A 23,631-nucleotide genomic window follows, 5' to 3' on the forward strand; every position below is an offset into this window, starting at 1 on the left:
TTTTGAGCATACTAAACTTCTCTAAATGTTCATAAATCCTGTCCCTCAGGATCTTCTCCATCAACTTACTAACCACTGAGGTTAGACTCACCGGTTGGTAATTTCCTGGGCTATCCCTATTCCCTTTCTTGAATATAGGAACCACATCCGCAATCCTCCAATCCTCCAAAACCTCTCCCGTCTCCATCGATGACGCAAAGATCATCGCCAGAGGCTCTGCAATCTCTTCCCTCACCTCCCACAGTAACCTGGGGTACATCCCATCTGGTCCCGGCGACTTATCTATCTTGATGCTATTCAAAATTTCCAACACATCCTCTTTCTTAATGTCCACATACTCAATCTTTTCAGTCCGCCTCAATCCTGTAGTACAACCACCCAGGTCTTTTTCCACCGTGAATACCGAGGTAAAATATTCATTAAGCACCTCTGCTATTTCTTCCGGTTCTGTGCAAACTTTCTCACCTTCACCTTTTATAGGTCCTATTCCTTCACATCTCATCCTTTTACTCTTCACATATTTATAGAACGCCTTAGGGTTCTCCTTAATCTTATCTGCCAAGGCCTTCTCGTACCCCTTCTGGCTCTCCTAATTTCTTTCTTAAGTCCCTTCCTACAAGCCGTATACTCATCTAGATCCCTATCATCGCCGAGCTCTCTGAACCTTTTGTACGCTTTCCTTTTCTTTCTCACGAGGTTCAGCGCAGCTTTCATGCACCACGGTTCCTGTATCCTACCAACACCTCCCTGTCTCATCGGAACGTTGTCATGCAGAACTCCAGACAAACATTCCTTGAAAATCTGCCACCTTACTTCAGTACTTTTCCTCGAGAATGCCTCCTTCCAAGTTACGCCTCTAATCCCTTGCCTGATGGCTTCATATTTCCCCTTACTCCAGATAAACACATTTTTGGCTTGCCTGATCCTATCTCTTTCCAATGCTAGTGTCAAGGAGTTAGAGTTATGATCACTATCCCCAAGATGCTCCCCCACTGAGAGATCCGACACCTGTCCAGGCTCATTAGCCAGTACCAGATCAAGTACAGCCTCTCCTTAGAAACTTAGAAACCCTACAGTGCAAAAAGAGGCCATCTGGCCCATTGAGTCTGCACCGACCACAATCCCACCCAGACCCTACTCCCATATCCCTACATATTTACCTGCTAATCCCTCTAACCTACGCATCTCAGGACACTAAGGGGCAATTTTAGCATGGCCAATCAACCTAACCCGCACATCTTTGGACTGTGGGAGGAAACTGGAGCACCCGGAGGAAACCCACGCAGACACGAGGAGAATGTGCAAACTCCACACAGGCAGTGAACCAAGCCGGGAATCGAACCCAGGCCCCTGGAGCTGTGAAGCCGCAGTGCTAACCACCGTGCTACCGTGCCCTCTTGTAGGTGTATCCACATGTTGTGTCAGGAAATCCTCGTGAACACACCTAACAAACTCCTCCCCATCCAAATCCCTTACCCCAGGGATATTCCAATCGATGTTTGGGAAATTAAAGTCTCCCATCACAACAACCCTGTTATTCCTACATCTCTTCAGGATCTGTTTCCCTATCTGCTCCTCAACATCCCTGTTACTATTGGGCGGCCTGTAGAAAACACCCAGCAAAGTTATCGACCCCTTCCCGCTCCGAACTTCCACCCACAGAGACTCCGTGGACAATCCCTCCACGGCTTCCACCTTCTCTACAGCTGTGACACTATCCTTGATCAGCAGTGCCACCCCCGCCCCTCTTTTGCCTCCCTCTCTGTCAAAGAACAAACAAAGAACAATATAGCACAGGAACAGGCCCTTCGGCCCTCCAGGCCTGCGCCGATCCCTGGTCCAAACTAGGCCATTCTTTTGTATCCCTCCATTCCCACTCCGTTCATGTGGCTATCGAGATAAGTCTTAAATGTTCCCAGTGTGTCCGCCTCCACCACCTTGCCTGGCAGCGCATTCCAGGCCCCCACCACCCTCTGTGTAAAATACGTCCTTCTGATATCCGTGTTAAACCTTGAACCTATGACCCCTCGTGAATGTCACCACCGATCTGGGAAAAAGCTTCCCACCGTTCACCCTATCTATGCCTTTCATAATTTTATACACCTCTATTAGGTCACCCCTCATCCTCCGTCTTTCCAGTGAGAACAACCCCAGTTTACCCAATCTCTCCTCATAACTAAGCCCTTCCATACCAGGCAACATCCTGGTAAACCCCCTCTGCACTCTCTCCAAAGCCTCCACGTCCTTCCGGTAGTGTGGCGACCAGAACTGGGTGCAGTATTCCAAATGCGGCCGAACCAAAGTTCTATACAACTGCAACATCAGACCCCAACTTTTATACTCTATGCCCCGTCCTATAAAGGCAAGCATGCCATATGCCTTATTCACTACTTGCTCCACCTGTGACGTCATCTTCCAGGATCTGTGGACTTGCACACCCAGGTCCCTCTGCGTATCTACACCCTTTATGGTTCTGCCATTTATCGTATAGCTCCCCCCTACGTTAGTTCTACCAAAATGCATCACTTCGCATTTATCTGGATTGAACTCCATCTGCCATTTCTTTGCTCAAATTTCCAGCCTATCTATATTTTTCTGTAGCCTCTGACAATGTTCCTCACTATCTGCAAGTCCAGCCATTTTCGTGTCGTCCGCAAACTCACTGATCACCCCAGTTACACCTTCTTGCAGATCGTTTATATAAATCACGAACAGCAGAGGTCCCAAAACAGAGCCCTGTGGAACACCACTAGTCACAGGCATCCAGCCGGAAAAAGACCCTTCCACTACCACCCTCTGTCTTCTGTGACCAAGCCAGTTCTCCACCCATCTAGCCACCTCCCCCTTTATCCCATGAGATCCAACCTTTTGCACCAACCTACCATGAGGGACTTTGTCAAACGCTTTACTAAAGTCCATATAGACGACATCCACGGCCCTTCCCTCGTCAACCATTCTAGTCACTTTTTCAAAAAACTCCACCAGGTTAGTGAGGCATGACCTCCCTCTCACAAAACCATGCTGACTATCATTAATGACTTTATTCCTTTCTAAATGTGCATACATCCTATCTCTAAGAATCCTCTCCAACAACTTCCCGACCACGGACGTCAAGCTCACCGGCCTATAATTTCCCGGGTTATCCTTCCTACCCTTCTTAAATAACGGGACCACATTAGCTATCCTCCAGTCCTCTGGGACCTCACCTGCGTCCAGTGACGAGACAAAGATTTGCGTCCTTTCTGAAACATCTGAAACCCGGCACCTGAAGTATCCAGTCCTGTCCCTGTCCCCAAGTCTCCGTAATGGCCATCACATCACACTTCCAAGCATCGATCCACACTCTAAGCTCATCCACTTTTTTCACTACACTCCTGGCATTAAAATAGACACATCTCAAACCTTTGGTCTGAGCTCTCCCCTTCTCCATCACCCGTCTATTCTCCCTCTTACACTGTGTACAATCCTTCTCTATTTGTGGGCTACCCTCCTCGCTCTCAGTCTCCTCATCACGATTCCCTCCCCCCAACCTTTCTAGTTTAAACTCTCCCCAGTAGCCTTAGCCAACCTTCCTGCCAGGATATTGGTCCCCCTGGGATTCAAGTGCCACCCTTCTTTTTTGTACAGGTCACACCTTCCCCTAAAGAGGTCCCAATGCGCTATGTGGCTCTGTATCAAGTTTTATTTGATAACCCACCATATAGGAAGCAATCTAAATAAACATTGTTGGTCTTGCCACCTAATAGTGTGTGTTTTGGAGTAAATCTCATCGTTGTTTGATGTATGACTTTCTCATCTGTGAATAGCAACTCAAAATGACCATAGCTATGACATCCAACAACACCACAAATGCTAAATGATGAACATCTTGCTCTTCACTGACAAGGGTCTACAAGATGCACTGCAGCAACTCATCAAGGCTCCTTAGGCAGCACCTCCCAAACCCATGACCTCTAGCACCTGGAAGGAGAAGAAGAGCAAAAACAAGAGAAACCACCAGCTGAAAGGGCAATTAGGAATGAGCAATAAATGTTTGCCTTGTCAGCAGCACCCGCATCCCATGAAAGAATTATTTTAATCAATTTGTTCACTAATGTGCTTTCTAGGAGGTCTTGGAAACAGCGGAGGCTGCTGTCTCTAGTTAGCCCTATCCAGACTCTACCACACAGAGTGCAATAAGACTCATTTACCCTCTAATATTTTTTATTGCGCACAGCCAATTCATTTAAGTCCATGGTTTCTTTAAATTCTTTTGAGTAGCTGCATTTGTGGGGTAACTTAAAGAGGCCTGTGTTGGAGCGGCACGTGGCACAGTGGTGAGCACTGCTGCCTCACAGTGCCAGGGACCTGGGTTCAATTCCAGCCTTGGGTCACTGTCTGTGTGGAGTTTGCATGTTCTCCCTGTGTCTGCGTGGGTTTCCTCCCACAGTTCAAAGATGTGCGGGTTCGGTTGATTGGCCATGCTTAATTAACCCTAGTGTCAGGGGGGATTAGCAGGGTAAATATGAGAGGTTACGGGAATAGGCCTGGGTGAGATTGTGGTCGGTGCAGACTCGATGGGCCGAATGGCCACCTTCTGCGATTCTATGATTCTATGGAGTGTTCAGGCACCTTCGCAACTTAGGGACAATGTTGGTCAGCACTAATAATCCAGGAAAGGTGAGTTGAAATCCCACCATGGTAGTTTGAGAATTTAAATTCAGCTAAACAAGCCAAGAGTGAAGAACCGATTTCTTTAAAATGACCTTGAAATTGTAGGATCATCAAAAAAACACAACCGGTTCATTAATGCTCTTTCAGCCAGGACATCTGCCATCCTTACCCAGTCTGGCCTACATCTGCCTCCTGACCCATACTAATGTGACTGATTTTCAGCTGCTCTTTTAATCTCAAGCAACTGGGATGGGTAATAAGTACTGGCCTTGCCGACAATGCCCATGTCCTTGATTTTTTTTTTAATCGATTAGATCATGGTTGATTGCTCCTTAATTCCATTTAAATCACATTTTCTCCATAATTCTTCCTCCCCATTGCTGAACCAAACTTCTCCATCTCATTGAAAGTCTCAATTGACCCAGCATCCACAACCTTCTGGGGGAGTGAGTACCAAGGCTCTACCCCTGCCAGGATCCCAACCATATTTTGCCTAGTGCTTACCATGAGACTATCCCCTTAAGAGCAAACTGATGCAAATACAGCAAAAATTGGCACAGGCAAGCCATCAGGAGTTGACACAGACAGTCATTGTCATTGCCATGTTCACTCATTAGTGGTAACTATCAATGATCATGCTGCCCCAGCAAGATCACCTCACAACACAGGGCAGCAAGCCTCTGAATGTGTGCGAAACTTATTTGCTTGCCTTTTCACTATATCATTTGTTTATTTTCAAGTGATTTTATTCTCTTAAAGCCTTCCCATTGCATCACTGGGATATCGTTGTATGCCATGTTTCAGTTTTCACTTCCCCAGCTTTTCAGAAAAGCCCCCACCTTCATGCCACTATCAGCACCTTCTTTAGTCATTAATGCTACCATTAAACCTCCTTTTGTCTTGTGTCCATGACATCTTTGCTAATGTCTCCTTAGCTCCAACCTATCCATGACCTTCAATGGGAAATCCTATTGACAGCGGCGGGGCCAGAAGATCTCACTGCCGCCCAACGGCACGTTGCCTCTCGCCAATGAGAAACACACCATGGGGAGGTCAGAGAATCCTGGTGGTTAACTCTGTTTCTCTCCCCACAGATGATGCCAGACCTGCTGGGTTTATCCAACATTTTCTGCTTTTATTTCAGATTCCAGTAGTGTTTTGCTTTTATTTTTCAGGAATTCAGATTTTGAGGCAGACAACCAAGTAACTCCTCTGTGACAGGATTCTGTCATTCTGGACAGTTAGTTGTTTGTTCTCCTGCCCATTCCTTCTTGTTTTGCTCAGTCCTTTAAGAGGAACCAATTATACAACGTGCCATTGGGCAGCAGTGAGATCTTCTGGCCCCGCCGCTGTCAATAGGATTTCCCATTGATTCCACCCCACGCTGTCAGGAAACCCGGGGCAGGGGTGTACTGTCGGCCGGACCAGAAGATCCCACCAGCATGAAGAGCCGGATGATCATGCCCAACATTTTGAACCCGTATGACTCTTCTTCAGGGCTGAGGAGAGGTGGAAATGTGATGAATTATATAGTGGATGTGGAGAGGATGTTTTCTCTTGTGGAAGAATCTAGAACTCGGGGTCATGGTTTAAAAATAAGGGATCGCTCATTTAAAACGGATTTGAGGCAAATTGTTTTCTCTCAGAGGGTTGCGAATCTTTGGAACTCGCTTCCTAAAAAGATGGTGGAAGCAGAGACTTTGAACATTTTTCAGACAGAGGTGGACAGATTCCTGGTAAGCAAGGAGGTGAAATGTTATCAGGGGTAAGGGGAATGTAGGTTTGAGGTGACTTACAGATAAACCATTATCCTATTAAATGGTGGAGCAGGCTCTCGGGGCTGAATGGCCGATTCTTGCTCCTTGTTGATATGATCAGATATAAAGCTAAGTTGCTGTTGCTGATTTACACATAGGAACACAGGATTTAGCTGCAGGAGGAGACCATTCAGCCCTTCTGGCCTGTCTCACCATTCAATGGGATCGCAGCTGATCTGGTTGAGGTCTGACCCCACTTTACCATTTGTGCACTTGCCCCTATCAGGCCCCCCCCCTAAACATTAAGCCTTGACTTGCTTGTCTGTCAAATATCTATCCAACTCGGCTATGAATAAATTCAATGACCGGCAATGGGTGGCATTCAATGGGTGGCACAGTCTTAGCACTGCTTCCTCACAGCTCCAGGGACCTGGGTTCAATTCCCGGCTTGGGTCACTATCTGTGTGGAGTTTGCACTTTCTCCCCATGGCTGTGAGGGTTTCCTCCGGGTACTCCAGTTTCCTCCCACAGTCCAAAGATGTGCAGGTTAAGTTGATTGGCCATGCTAAAATTGCCCCTTAGTGTCCCGGGATGTGAGGGATTAGCAGGGTAAATATGTGGGGTTTCGGGGATAGGGCCTGGGTGGGATTGTTGTCGGTGCAGAGACAATGGGTTGAATGGCTTCCTTCTGCACTGTGGGGATTCTATGACTCAGCCCCCACTGCCTTCTGGGATAGAGAATTCCACAGAGTAATGACCCTTTGAGAAAAATAAATTCTCCTCGCCTCTCTCTCAAAAGGGAGATTGCTTTTTCTCATTCGAATATGTTACCTAGTTCTAGTATCTCCTTATTTTCCAGTTCTGATGAAGTGTCCATGATCAAAACGTTAGTCAGCCTTTACAGAAACTGATGGATCCATTATGTAATCCCTGCTCTAGTTACTTTTACTCCCAATAGTACAGCCGTCCTTTTCAAACAATGACTTTTTATCACTCTACTTGCAGTCTGGAATCACTGATGTGTGATTTAATTTATGGCTGCTGTCTGAATCTGGCTAACACAATCGAAACAAAATTGCTCACTAAAGCCCACCAACTGTTAATTAATGTATAATTACATGCAGCAATTTTAATCAGGTCAAAGGAGGCTTGATCTGCAACAGACTACCTTTAAGGTAATCATGAATGCCATTTAATTATTCATTCGGTTTGCATTAAGGAGCAGTGATGTTGATTTAAGAATGCCGGGCTTCGAGTGCCCTGACATCTGGCAAAAAACCAACTCACCTCATTTCATAAGCAAAGCTAGCAGGCTATTCGACAAGAGGAGGCATTGCAAAATCTCTGGCACGGCGATCTCGAGTTCAAGTCTTTGTGACAAATCGGAATTGTTTAACCTTTTGATTTTATTGAATTTGAGTTCACAATGATAATTATGTTTGAAATGAAGACAGCTCCTTCATCAAGTTAAAGATTACTTCTCCGGGGCATTTCACAGATACAAACATAGAGTTCCTGAATGAAATGGCACTTTGTCAAGTCTGACAATTTGGACCAAAAGTTTATTTCGGTCAAAGCAGAATACTGCAGAGGCTGGAAATCATGGGGAGATGGTGTGATGTAGCGTAGTCACTGCACTAGCAATTCCAAGGCCCAGGCTAATGGGGAGACAATGGCCTAGTGATATTATTGCTCGGCTATTAATCCAGAAACTCAGTTAACGTCCTGGACCCTGGTTCGAATCCCACCACAGCAGATGGTGGGATTTGAATTCAATAAAAAATATCTGGAATTAAGAATCCACTGATGACCATGAAACCATTGTTGATAGCAGATAAAGTAGTGACTTTTAAGAGGCATCTTGACAAATACATAAATAGGATGGGAATAGAGGGATACAATCCCCGGAAGAGTAGAGGGTTTTAGTTCAGTCAGGCAGCATGGTCAGTGCCGGTTTGGAGGGCCAAAGGGCCTGTTCCTGTGCTGTAATTTTCTTTGTTCTTTGTTCTTCTTTGATGGTCGGAAAAACCAATCTTGTTCACTAATGTTCTTTAGGGAAGGAAATCTGCCGTCCTTACCTGGCCTGGCCTACATGTGACTCTGGAGCCACAGCAATGTGGTTCACTCTCAACTGCCCTCAGGCAACTAGGTCAGCGAGGCCCATGTCCCACAAATGATTTTTAAAAAATAATGGTCAGGCCATTGAGACCACATCTGGAGTATTGGTCACCTTATTTAAGGCAAGATGTAAATGCATTAGAAGCAGTTCAGAGAAGGTTTACTAGACTGGTACCAGCAATGGGAGGGTTGTCTTATGAGGAAAGGTTAAAGAGGTTTGGTTTGTATCCACTAGAATTTAGAAGAGTAGGAGGCGACTCGCTCAAGTGTTGAAGATCCTGAGGGGTATTGAGAGAGGATGTTTCTTCTGTGGGACAATCTAGAACTAGGGGTCACTGTTTAATAATAAAGAGTCACTCATTTAAGACAGAGGTGAGGAGAATTGTTTTCACTCAGGGGGTTGTGAGTCTCTGAACTCTCTTCCTCAAAAGGCGGCGGAAGCAGACTGAATATTTTTACGGCAGAGTGAGATAGATTCTTGATTAATAAGTGGGTGAAAGGGGATAGGCAAGAATATGGGATTGAGGTTACAATCAGACCAACCATGATTTTATTGAATGGCAGAGCAGGCTCGTGGGGCCAAATGACCTACTCCTGCTCCTAATTCATATGTTCGTATGTTGGTCTGGGGACACAGGTTCAAATCCCACCGCAGCAGCTGCTGGAATTTAAATTCAATAATAAATCTGGAATATAAAGCTAGTCTCAGTAATGATGACCATGAAACTACCATTGATTCTTGTAAAAACCCATTAAGGTCCTTTCGGGAAAGAAATCTGCCGTCCTTACCTGTTCTGGCTTATATGTGACTGCAGACCCACAGCAATGTAGTTTACTCTTAACTGCACTCTGAAATGGCTGAGCAAGCCATGATCTTATTGAATAACAGAGCAGGCTCAAGAGGCCTACTCCAGCTCCTAATTTGGATGTTCGTATGTACTTCAATGTTTGTTGCTTACTTGCGATCTGACACACAGCTGTTGCATGCCAAGCCATCCCCTTGACTTAGCCCCAAAGTGAAATTTCCATCGTGAAGTGGGAGAATCATACCATCAAGAAATGATAAATCCTTGTGAGCATCTTTCTTTCAGGTCAGCAATGAAGGAAGGATGCAGATCGCTCTTCAGGAAACAATGCTTTCCACCCCAGGCCAGTCCAATGAATCATTAAGGAAATTTCAGATGCGTCAGCCAAGGTTTCCCAAAGCTCTCGAGATTTAAAAATTGTACATTTGGACTGGAAGATCGCCAATGTCACTCCATTATTTAAGTAGGATGGCAAAGAAGAAACAGGCCTGACAGTTTAAAATCGATTGTGGAGAACCTTCTGGAGCTATCATTATAGACACGAGTGACCGGGCATTTAGACAGGTATCAACTGATCAGAGAATTGACATGAATTTGTGCTGCCTGACCCATCTGGTTAAACCTTTATGTCAGTCACTAGCAGAATATCTATGGATAAATTCTGATATCGATATCTAGAAGGCATTCGATAAGGTCCCAGGCAAGAAATTATTAATAAAATTGAGAGCTCATGGAATTAGAATTATGACAATAGCTACTGGGTGGGATGTAGATGACAAGAGTATAGATAACGTGTTGTTATCTGATTAGCAAGATGTGACAAGTTTTATTCGCCAGAGGCCTTAGATTTTCATCGTATTTAATGATGAAGGAATAGACAGTTGGATATCTCGGTTTGCTGACACACATAATTAGGAAGTACGGTAGGCTGTATGATTGGGAGGAGATAGCTACAATGGTACATGGATTAAATCAGTGGGCTGATGGTGATCAGTGTGGGTGAGTGTAAGGCCATCCATTTCAGAACTGAGGGGAAAAAAATCAGCATTCGCCGTCTCAATTCCTCTGCTCCCCTCAGTCACTCTGATCCATCTCCTGAACTTGCAGAACTCTATTCTCTCAGGTCCAACCCTAACATTGTCACCAAACTTGCCATTATGCTGTTGTTTGATGTACTGACCTCTACCTAGCAGAGGCTAATTCTCTGACACTTCGGCCAACCTCCTCTGACTGTGATTCAATCGTTTTGTGACCTCATCTCCTCTGGAGATTCTCTCTCCACTCTAACCTCATAGAGCCCCATCCTTGCAGAGCCCATTTTAACCTCCTTCCCAAAATCTACAAACAGGATTGTTCTGAAGAATATAAGAACTAGGAGCAGGAGTAGGCAGTTCAACCCTTCAAGTCTGCTCTGCCATTCAATACGATCATGGCTGATTGTATCTCAGCCTCAACTCCACCTTCCTGCCCATTCTCCATAATCCTTCAACCCATTACTCATGAAAAATCTCTCTATCTCCTCCTTAAATTTGCTCAATGTCCCGGCATCCCCCCACTCTGGGGTGGTGAATTCCACTGATTCACCACCCTTTGAGAGTAGTCATTTTCCCCCATCTGTTTTAAATCTGAGAGATGTAATAGTAGAATCATCAATTCGGCCTGTTCCTGCCGCTGAGACTTCTGAGCTCCAGGAAAGTGTATCAATTTCTACTGGGCACTGGGAACAATCCAAAATGCAAAGTAAATCACAGACTTGGATAGTTCCGACTGTATTACAGCAATGGTTACCCAGAAAATGTTAGAAGATCTAAAACCACTTCTAGAATTTGGCAATCTATGGTACAGACCCAGACCAACCCCATCCCTTGATTTGATTTGATTTGACTTGTTATTGTCACATGTATTAACATACAGTGAAAAATATTGTTTCTTGCGCGCTATGCAGATAAAACATACCGTTCATAGAGAAGAAAACGAGAGAGTGCAGAATGTAGTGTTACAGTCATAGCTAGGGTGCAGAGAAAGAACAACTTAATGCGAGCTAGGTCTATTCAAAAGTCTGACAGCAGCAGGGAAGAAGCTGTTCTTGAGTCAGTTGGTACGTGACCTCAGACTTTTGTATCTTTTTGTATCTGGAAGAAAGAATGTTCGGGGTGCGTGGGGTCCTTAATTACGTTAGCTGCTTTGCCGAGGCAGCAGGAAGTGCAGACAGAGTCAATGGATGGGAGACTGGTTTGCGTGATGGATTGGGCTACATTCATGACCGTTTGTAGTTCCTTGTGGTCTTGGGCAGAGCAGGAGCCAGACCAAGCTGTGATACAACCAGAAAGAATGCTTTCCATGGTGCATCTATAAAAGTTAGTGAGAGTCGTAGCTGACATGCCAAATTTCCTTAGTCTTCGCCCCACGCAACTCACAAGAACCTGACACTTGAAAGCTTACCCTCCTCGAGAATTAGTTTCGGATCTCTTATACGGTCATTGTGCTAACTAACATGTGGCCTATGTTTATGCTGATGTAAATGTAGATAAAGTAATTATTTTATCGAGCAGTCTGCTCAGTGATTTAGGGTGTGAAAAGCAGTTCAAAGCACACCGTGCTGTTCCTGCCCCACCGGATCAGCAGATTGAGGATTCAAGCCCCATTACAGACCTCAGCATAAAGACCCAGGCTGACAGCCTCAATCCTCCAGTCTCTTTCACCCGCCACTACTGCCAGTGAGAACAGAGAATTTGGCGCTCAGCCAAAAGACCATTCACTGCTGCTAGACCAGAGAATCCCAGCCACGGGCGAGGCCAGAGAATTCTAGCCGACACATCAATGCAGTACTAAGGGAGTGCAACACGGTCAAAAGCATTGTCATTCATCTGCAATGTTACGCCATGGCCTATCTTCTTATTCCAATGGGCACAAAATATCCCAAAACGCTATCCAAACAGTGTCCTGAGAATATTTATATTGCATCCAAACAGATTATCTGGTTATTGATTTTTTTGGTGTTTGTGGGATCTTGCTGCACACATTGCTCATCTACAGAACACCAGTGAATGCACTTCAGAAGTGATCCATTGGTTACGAAATGCTTTTGGACGACTGGGGAATGCAATAAGAATGCAATAAGATGTTGCGTTAATGCATGTTTTTCCAGCCGTGCAATGCTGTTTCAACCAGCTGCCTTGATAGTGACGCATTTAACATCTCTCTTATCAGCAATGTCCAAGAGTCCAGTGTTGCACCTTGAGCTGCACTTAATGCAGCAGTCAAGACAAATCCACAGGCTGCAGTTCAGGAGATGTGTGTACTGCCCACAGAAATGGCCTTCAAGCAGCTGAGGAAAAGATGTTGGGAAAGCCTCGAGACTCGCATCGCAACTGGTCCACAAATGTAGTCAGGTTTGTAGTTAGCCCTGAGCAGGTGAGATTAATTGGCCTGCAGATCCCCTTCACAGAGTCTATTGCACTCATCATAAGAATGAAGGACAGAGATTGATGCGTGACTTCCTTCACATATAACAGCTCTGCTCCAAATTCCTTTGGGAATTAGCAGTGAGTACAAAGGTACGTAAAGAGATGGGGTAGACATTAATAATGGTCCTAACATCTGCTCATTGCAATTGGGATTATTTTCAAATGATTATGTTAGTCTTATTGGTGACATGGTTCACTAATGTCCTTTAGGGAAGGAAATTTGCCGTCCTTGCCTGGTCTGGCCTACATGTGACTCCAGAGCCACAGCAAGTGGTTGACTCTCAGCTGCCCTCTGAAATGGCCTGACAAGTCACTCAGTTCAAGGGCAACTAGGGATGGGCAATAAATGCTGGTCAGCCAGCAACGCCCATGTCCCACGAATGAAGAAAAAAAAAACAATGGGACTCATTATCCAGTAACCAAAGGAGTGACGTCGGGTGAGTACAAATCTCAAGAATATAAATAAAGACAAATAGGCCTTTGGAAAGGGATGAGGAAGAACACATTTTAAATCTAGATTTTGAAATACATTTATTTGTTTGTCTCTATAAATGTGGCAAGCTTGTCTCCTATAACCAATCATCATGTAAACATGTCACAGTCTAGCCAGTTTCCAAAATAATTTCAGTCGCTTCCCATCAGGCCAGAGCAGGGGTTCTATTTTGCATCCTGATTCAGTTGAATGGAGTTTAGAGGGTTCTGCCAGTCTGGAGGACAACATGTCACCACCTAATAGTTCAGCTAACTATTGATAATGATTCCAAATGATTTTGTTGTGGTTTGGTTGTTTGTGAAGCATATTCATCAGAAATTATAGATACACCACAGTCCAATGGAGCAGCAAGTGTGTAAACCATGACTCAAAGAATTAGGATAACTCTGCTTAACTCAAATCCTAGTAAGAGTTTTAACAACACCAGGTTAAAGTCCAACAGGTTTATTTGGTAGCAAATGCCATTAGCTTTCAGAGCCCTGCTCCTTCGTCAGATGGAGCAGATATCCACTCCATCTGACGAAGGAGCAGGGCTCCGAAAGCTAATGGCATTTGCTACCAAATAAACCTGTTGGACTTTAACCTGGTGTTGTTAAAACTCTTACTGTGTTTACCCCAGTCCAACGCCGGCATCTTCACATCATAACTTTATTCCTCGCAGGAAGTGAAAATTCACAAATTCCAATCGGCTTACTTGTTACCATCCTCTTTTTTTAAAGGTGTTGCAAGTGGTTTTAGAGTTCCAGAATAGCAGCTATGGCCACACACTATGGTGATGAACACCATATTGGTGAGGGCACTACAGACCATCCAGTGGACAACAGCTGATAGTACCTAGGACAGGCTGATTGTGACATCTCTTAGGGATTTCTTGCCACAATGCCATTTTAGAGCACAATATTCCAGTTAATGTCCTCTCTCAGCACATATTCAGCAGCAGAAAGGTGTCCCCCCACCAGTACTATTTAAAGAGTTTATCAACTATTTACAGATTAGTTGCAGGTTGATTATTTTCCCCCTGGTTGCTGCTACAATTCTATAGGTGCTCTTGATGGTTGTTTCAAGTCCAAAGTCCGTAGGGAATGGTGTGGCAGCATGTCAAGGAATTTTAACTAGCTTCAAGGCTTCTGCACAAATGAGAGAGGAGCAGGACGAGGTGCTGGAAGAGAGAGCAGGAGCAGAAGGTCGAGAAGGGCACTCAACAGGACTCCAGATTTGAATGGGGCACTCGGGGAACAACTGCCCAACTTGAATCTCAGAGAAGAACAACATGTGAGAGGTCTGAACTTGAATAAGAGCATCCACATCTTCAAGCACAGAGCAGGGCAGGACCACACTGTCTGACAATGAGATTTTCTGCATTTGGCTCCTTCAGGCTCGAGCTGGAGATAATAGAACATTTCAGTTTGCTGCGTAAGGGAGGCCACTGAGACTGGTTAGAGCTCATTTAGAGCTAACTACTTCTCATTGTTTTATTGCCAGAAACTAACAAGCAGAGTGAGCAGGTGGTTTCACTAGGACTGCAGGCTTCCCCACATGCAGGGTGCCATTGACTGTATGCACATTGCTTTGTGACCATATCATCGCTGGAACTGAAAAGGATTTTACACCCTCTTTGTCCAGCTGGTGTGTGACCATAGACAGCCAATCATGCAGGTCAATGCCCAGTATCCTGGAAGCAGTTATAATGTCTTCATTCTGTGGCTGCCCGCTGTACCAGTCGCGTTTGTGACACCATAGCCACCCAGAGGGTGGCTGACGACTTGGCTCTTGACCTCCGGGACCTTCCAAGCGCACATGCGCAGCCAAGCGTATCGTGAAAGTCATGCTGCCACACAAGATAAAAGCCACCGCAAAATAAATATTACAAACCAGAAATCATGCCCAGTTGCATCAATTAATCAGCCCTGTGCATTTCCTGAGCCTCTCTTCCCCGTGCCTCTGGCTGTCCTGGTGCTCCCCCACTGGCTGCTCCATGGCTGGGGTGGAAAGCCTGTGGGACTGCACATGGGCTTGGAGGAAGGCCCTGAGCAGCTCTGGGTCTGGAAGCCTCGGTCAGAGGCTGCACCATCTCAGTGTGAAAAGCAGCAGTGTGGGCTGGCCTTTATAGACAGGAAAAAGCAAGGGCACTGACAGAAAAACATAAAGTTGGGGGGGGGGTTCATGACGTAACTTAACCTCTCGAAAGTCAGGGTATTATTTTTAATTGGGGGAGTGAAATGATTCTGGTGTAGAAGCCTGATGATGAGATGATAATGCGTACAAATGATATTCCCAATGTCGGCGTGAAACGCAATTTCGACTTTTCGTGAGATTTTCGGCTCCCGTCACCGAATTCCTCGGATGAAAACAGGAGGGGAAAATCCCAGGCCATGTGTCTGGAGGGCCTCTTTCCAACTACTCCACCAAGTCCTGCAGTGCAGCACCCAAAAGTGATGGAACCCACTCTCCCCCATATCGTGCCATTCTGCACTGTTTCCCAGACAGACCAACTTCCTGCATAATTCCCAGAACTCATTCTAGCCACGTTTCCCTTTTCAGAGGCGCAGGCTGGCTTTAAGTAGTGCAAGACACTATCCGTCTGGCTGCTGTGTCCGGCCAATGTATAGTGGTGTTTGCACTGGGCTGGTGTTGAAATCATTATGTGGAGATGCCGGCGTTGGACTGGGGTAAGCACAGTAAGAAGTCTCACAACACCAGGTTAAAGTCCAACAGGTTTATTTGGTAGCAAATACCATAAGCTTTCGGAGCTTGCTGCTCCTTCGTCAGATGGAGTGGTCTCTGTGACCACAGAGACCACTCCATCTGACGAAGGAGCAGCAAGCTCCGAAAGCTTATGGTATTTGCTACCAAATAAACCTGTTGGACTTTAACCTGGTGTTGAAATCATTGACAGAGAAGATATTCTGTCGGAGAGTCAATGCAGGCTCGATGGGTTGAATGGCCTCCTTCTGCTATGATTCTATGAAAGCAGCACTCAGTTGGCACACTGTGTGGGTGTAATGACTGGGCGCGAGCTATTCACACATCGTAATTCCGACACCTACTTCCGAGGGCTGGTCAGTTTAGTCCCTAAGTGCCTCCCACGTCAAGTCTTTGTGCTCAATGTGTGCGCAGTTCACTTTCTCAGAGAGTTTTTCTGAATGTAATTCAAGCTGCATCTTGCCGTGAAAAGAAAACACATCTTATTTTTCACCGACAGTGCCTATCACCAGGCAGTACATTCCCTGGTGGTTCAATCAAAGGTAATGCCAGAGTAAGGGGAACTGCAAAGTGCAGCAGAACAAAGCCTATCAAATACGGTGATTAAAGGCGACTGAATAAGGGATGATTTTCTCTCACTTTGCTACATCACTTTCCAAATGAATGCAGCCAGCAGCCAAGAATGATAATTCTTTTGGTAAATGGCCGTTTTATATCGAGAATAATGATCCCTGGGAGAGAGCTACAGGATAATATCAATACACAATAAAACATGAATCTAATCTAAGCTTTCGATATAGGATGAGTGGGCCTCCTGTGGTGTTGCTCCTCAATGAAGTCATTATGCACTTGTATCTGGCAGCCTCTCTGCCACTCTACTGTTAGCTGCCCCTTCTTTTAGCACTGACGTGCTATTTAATTGTAAGAGTGGATATGGAGGAATCTAAATAGAATAGAGGAACAGAGCAATTTTTTTTATTATCCATTCACAGGATGCGAGCATCGTTGTCTAGGCCAGCATTTGCAAGGACGATAGCAGAGTTGTCACACCTGTCAGCTTAGATTAAACAGGCTGAGGTTCTTTTGTCTAAAAGAGACAGGTGACTTGATATGGGCCTTTAAAATTATTTGGCATTGACTAAGGTAGAATCATAGATCGGTTACAGCACAGGAGGAAGCCATCCAGCTATAGTGTCGGTGCTAGCTCGCTAGAGTAATTCCTCATCCCTGGAACCATTCTCATTAATCTTTTCTGCATGCTCTCAAATGCCTTCACATCCTTCCTAAAGTGCGGCACCCAGAATATGCTGAAAAGGTATTTTGATCGGAAAGGAGAGCAGAAGGAGAATGTTTTAGTCGTTATAACTCAGAGGGAAGAACCGAATCCGGATGACTCTAAATTTGACATTCCTCAAATTAAATTGGATAACGAGGATATTACTAAAAATTGGGATACATTATTGAGTTACCTTCCAGAGAAAAATTGAACTGACTTGAAAGAGTTATTAATATCACATGAACACGTATGTGGGAATACACTGGGAAGTACTAAAATAATTGGGAGTGAGATAGAACATAGAACATAGAACAGTACAGCACAGAACAGGCCCTTCGGCCCACGATGCTGTGCCGAGCTTTATCTGAAACCAAGATCAAGCTATCCCACTCCCTATCATCCTGGTGTGCTCCATGTGCCTATCCAATAACCGCTTAAATGTTCCTAAAGTGTCTGACTCCACTATCACTGCAGGCAGTCCATTCCACACCCCAACCACTCTCTGCGTAAAGAACCTACCTCTGATATCCTTCCTGTATCTCCCACCACGAACCCTATAGTTATGCCCCCTTGTAATAGCTCCATCTACCCGAGGAAATAGTCTTTGAACGTTCACTCTATCTATCCCCTTCATCATTTTATAAACCTCTATTAAGTTGTGAGAAATGCAGTTCCAATTAAACAACATCCTTACAAATATAACCTTTTCAAGTTAGCACAGGTTCGGTTGGAAAAGGTGCAGTTTATTCAGTCTGAGATGCAGCAGTCGAAAGTCTCGATTGATTATATAAAACTGGTGGGGGTGGAGAAGCAGAACCAGTTAATAGACAATAACGTGAATAAAGAAAGTGCGCAGATGTGGAGACAGATATAAATCAAGTTGACTGTTTTGGAACATGTTCCTGAGTTGTTGAAATTGCCTGAACGCAAATTGCAGGACCGTCAAAAATAGCTCATCACCTGTCCAAAGAGAAGTGTAGATGAATCGACAGTCATGTGTAATCTCAAAAAGGAGATTAAGGAATGGCAGTATCATACTAATGTGGATCAACAGAAAGGACAGCAACATAAGATCAGACTGTTTGCTGAAATGGTACCATCATCTAAAATGAACTGCTGGCATGATGATTCTGTACGGTCGGCAGAGATGTGGATCCCTAATGAAATCATACTGTACGCAGCTGGCATTTGACTGAATTACGATGGTTTTTGCAGCAGCGTGTTATTTGGAGCCATGGTCAAAATGGGTTCTGACACCAAGGAAGACAATCTGCTATGTGTCTTTGCCAAAGAATGTGCAGGAAGTGATGGTGCAGATCAAGAGCAAACAAAGGAGTCGAATGGCTTGACAGAGGAGGAGCTAAGGTCAATGAACAAAAAAGGGACAGAGATAAAATGACCTTTCTGAATGGCCCTGACTACACAACATAATATGTTATCTTACTGATCCTGCTTAGTTCTCGGAGGACATTATCAGAGCTAATTTGTCATCATAACAACCATCTGAGTTTGGCTTTGGAATCAAAGCAGGATCAAGGACTGAAGGAGAATACTAGAGAGGAAGCAGGGTGTCATGAATGTGATAAACAGGAAGGAGGAGCGTTTGATGGTGGAAGACAAGCACTGAAATGGACTATATTCCTATTATGTTTGTATGTTTTGATTTTGTAAAATGTATGTATATTTACTGTCGAGTACTAGTAATGTGAAACTAAAAAGGTTTGAAATATGAAACCATTTTTGAAGGTTAATGGTTCATTTTTTTTCTTAGGGCAGAAGGTGTGACGTAAGTGCACCTTTAAGAGATTTTTTAAAAATCATGCTCCCTGTAGCTCTCAACTTTCAGTGTTGCCGAGTTGTCTGTAGAAGTCCTTTTACTGCTACTTAAATGGGCTTAGTTTATTTTTACTCTGGCATCCTTTATGACACTGCATTGTTAGGAGGAAGGTCATGTGTTTTGGACAGTTTTTTTTCCTTCCTAGTGATTTTAAGGTTTCATTTTCTGTTTTGACTGGCAGAAGTTTAGTTTAGAAGGGACATCAAGCTGAAAAGAAGTGTTTCTCTCTCTCCCTGGTTTTAGAAATTCCGCTGGTTAGCTGAAAGCAAGGCTTCTTGCCTTTCTGAAGCCGTGAATCTGCTGTTGGTGGCTCAACCAGAGTCTCTCCCTGGTGTTCTGGGAGGCTGTTCTGACTCTAAGCCTGTCTCTGTGTGCCTCAAGAGAACTGCAGCATTCAACTAAAGGACTCAGTTCCCGTATCGCGTGAGCATTAGTTTTGCTGTGTTAAACCTGTGGAAAGGGTTTTTGTCTATGGGAAGTTTTTGTTTGATTGGACCATTTTAGAAATATTTATTAAGGGTTATACATTATTTTGATTGTTTTGTTTTTGTTTGTAATTGATAAAAGTTATTGCTAATTTTCTTTCCATATATGTTAACTATATTCTTAAATAAATTTTGTTTAATTAAAGCTCCCTGGTGGGTTATTTGAATCATACCTGTGGTGAAATATATCATGCTTATCCTAGCCAAATTCAAGATGCAAAACTTATGATCCAGGCAGGCTTCATAAAACACTTTGGAGTTTCTGACATGAATTATAACAGATCATAGCAGCTTTTGTGCCTTAGGCTGTATATAGAGTGCACCTGTGGTAAGGCGCAGACTTCTCTTGGCTCTGATGACCTTCAGACCCTATAACCTAGCTGAGTAACTGCCAGGGAAATTTAGATTACTCAAGCAGGAAAAGGGAGAGAAAATAATAAGAAAGAAAACCTGTCTTCTGGTCCTAGACTCCTCCACAAGGGGAAACAACCTCTAAGCATATACTCTGTCAAGCCTCCTGAGAATTCTATATGTCTCAATAAGTCACCTCTCATTCTTCTAAACTCTAATGAGTACAGGCCCAACCTACTCAACCTCTCCTCATGAGAAAATCCCTCCGTACCCAGGATCATTCTGTAATTCAAAGATAACCCCTTTTATTCTCTTCAAGCCTGCTCCATCATTCATTACGATCTTTGATTTGATTTATTATTGTCACATGTATTAGTATACAGTGAAAAGTATTGTTTCTTGTGCACTATACAGACAAAGCATAACATTCATAGAGAAGGAAATGAGAGAGTGCAAAATGTAGTGTTACAGTCATAGCTAGGATGTAGAGAAAGATCAACTTAATGCAAGGTAGGTCCATTCAAAAGTCTGATGATAGGGAAGAAGCTGTTCTTGGTACATGGTCATGGCTAATCATCAAATTCAACATCTTGATTCCGCCTTCCCTCCATATCCCTTGATCCCTTTAGTCTCAAGAGCTATATCTAATTCCTTCTTGAAATCACACAATGTTTTGGCCTCAACTACATTCTGTTGAGTATACTCTGTAGTGAATTCCACACATTCACCATCCTCTGGAATAAGACATTTCTCCTCACCTCAGTCCTAAAAGTTTTACCCCTTATCCTTAAACTATGACCCTTAGTTCTGGACTCCCCCCCCCCCCCCCCCCCCCCCCCCACCTCATTGGGAACCCCCACCTCATTGGGAACATTCTTTCTGAATCTTCTCTGTCTAACCATGTTAGAATTTTATAAGTTTCTACGAGATCCCCTCTCACCCTTCTAAACTCCAGTGAATATAATCCTAACTGACTTATTCTCTCCTCATATGACAGACCTGCCATCCCAGGAATCAACCTGGTAAACCTTTGCTGCATTCCCTCCATAGCAAGACCATTCTTCCTCAGATAAGGACACCAAAACTGCACACAATACTCCAGGTGTGACCTCATCAATGTCCTATACATTGGAGTAAAACATCCCTATCACTATACTCAAATCCTCTCGCTGTGAAGGCCAACATGCCATTTGCCTTATTTACTGCCTGCTGTACCGCGCGCTTACTTTCAGTGACTGATGCAATTGGACACCTCTCTCAATTGGGACACCTCTCACATCTGGAGTATTGTGTGCAGTTTTGGTGTCCTTATCTGAGGAAGAATGGTCTTGCTATAGAGGGAGTGCAGCGAAGGTTTACCGGGCTGATTCCTGGGATGGCAGGTCTGTCATTCAATTAATGATCTGCCTTCCTTTTTTTGCTACCGAAGTGGATAATCTCAAATTCATCCACATTATATTGCATCTGCCATATATATGTCCACTCACTCAGCCTGTCCATCCTTCCTCACTGCTCACCCTCCCACCCAACTTTGTGTCATCTGCAAATCTGGAGATAATACATTCAGTTTCCTCTTCCAAATCATGAATATATAATGTGGTCAGTTGGGGTCCTAGCACAGATCCTTGTCAAACCTACCAGTTACTGCCTGCCAATCAGAAAAAGACTCATATATTCCAACTCTTTACTTCCTATCTGCTAACCAACCTTCTATCCATCTTAAGACATTACCTGCAATCCCATGCACTTTAACTTTACATAGTAATCTGCTATGTGAGACCTTGTCAAAAGCCTTCTAAAAGTCTAAATAAACCACATGCACTGGTTCTCCCTGGTCAATTCTACTAGCTACATCCTCAAAGAATTCCAGTAGATTCATCAAGCATGATTTCCCTTACGCAAATCCATGTTGACTCTGTCTGATTATACCACTACTTTCCAAATGCTGTGCTATGAAATCCTTGATAATGGACTCTAGAAACTTCCCTACTATCGATGTTAGGCTCACTGGTCTATAGTTCCCTGTTTTCTCTCTACCTCCCTTTTTGAACAGCGGGCTTCCATTAGCTACCCTTCAATCTGTAGGAACCAGTCCAGAGTCCAAAGAATGTTGGAAAATAACCACCAGTAGATCTATTATTTCTAGGGCCACTTCCTTAAGTACTCTGAGAAGAGGATTATCAGGCCCTGGAGATTTATCCACCTTTAATCCCATCAATTTGCCCAAACCATTTCTCTATGAATACTGATTCCCTTCAGCTCCTCACTAAAACTCGTGTTTGTCAGAACTTGCCGTACATTATTTATGTATTCCTTTGTGAAGACAAAAGCAAAGTACAAATTTAGTTCCTCAGCTATTTCTTTATTCCCTGTTATGAATTCTCCCGTTTCTGACCATGAAGAGCCTGCATTTGCTTTTGTCCATCTTTTCCTCTTTACATACCTATAGAAACTTTTATAGTAGTTTTTTCTGTTCCAGCATAATTAAGGACCCCACGCACCCCAGGCATTCTCTCTTCCACCTTCTTTCATCAAGAAAAAGATACAAAAGTCAGAGGTCACGTACCAACCGACTCAAGAACAGCTTCTTCCCTGCTGTCATCAGACTTTTGAATGGACCTACCTCACATTAAAGTTGATCTTTCTCTACACCCTAGCTATGACTGTAACACTACATTCTCTACTCTCTCCTTTCCTTCTCTATGAATGGTATGCTTTGTTTGTATAGCACGCAAGAAACAATACATTTCACTGTATACGAATACATGTGACAATAATAAATCAAATCAAATCACCCAGTCCTTTCCTACCTTGAGACTTGACTATTCCAACACACCTCTGGCTGTCCTCCCACATTGTACCCACCATAAATGTGAGGCCACCCAAACATCTGCTGCTCATGGCCTAGCTCACGCCAAGCTCTGTTTACCCATCACCCCTGTGTTCACTGACGCACTCCAAGATAAGTATCACCTCGATTTTCAAATTCTTATTCTTGTTTTCAGATCCCTCTATGCTCCTCCCTTTGGCTGTGATATTCTCCAGCTTCACAACCCCCTCATGTATGGAAATGTATGGATTTCATTTTTGATGAGACTTTGTAGAAATGGAATTGTTATTTTTAAATTTAGTTCCTCAGCTATCTGCACTCTAATTCTTGCCTCTTGAGAATTCCTCATTTTAATTGTTCTGCCATTGATGACTGTACCTTCAGCTGCCAGGGCCCTAAGTTTTGGAATTTCTTCCCCTCAACTCTTTGCGTCTTATTCCTCTTCTAATTCACAAATGTATTTAGGCCTGTGCTGCCCAGACACAAGGGACATCGTTTTTCCACTGATATTTATTTTTGCACAGATCAGCAGCTACCTCAGACAGCTCTGCAGTTGTGGCCCCCTTGAGTAAGCACATCGGGAACTTCCTTCTCTTGGCGCCCCCCTCTTCCCGCCCTCCCTTGGCAGTGCTCAGCCTTTCACAGAGCGTGTTTCACACTGGATGGCTGTTAATTGGCCAGCCAGTGTAGTATCCTGTTTACAACATGATCTCAGGTAAAAGCTATTTCACATCTGCTGCCACCCATGCTGACTTCAGGCCTGCCCCGAACGGAAAATCAGGCCCAGGAAACTTCCTTCCTCTTAAGGATAAAGATGCTGTAGTCCCAGATGACCATAGGCTGTGACTGGTGGTG

The sequence above is a fragment of the Mustelus asterias genome, chromosome 3, assembly GCF_964213995.1.
Source record: "Mustelus asterias chromosome 3, sMusAst1.hap1.1, whole genome shotgun sequence".
NCBI classification, from domain to species: Eukaryota; Metazoa; Chordata; class Chondrichthyes; order Carcharhiniformes; family Triakidae; genus Mustelus; species Mustelus asterias.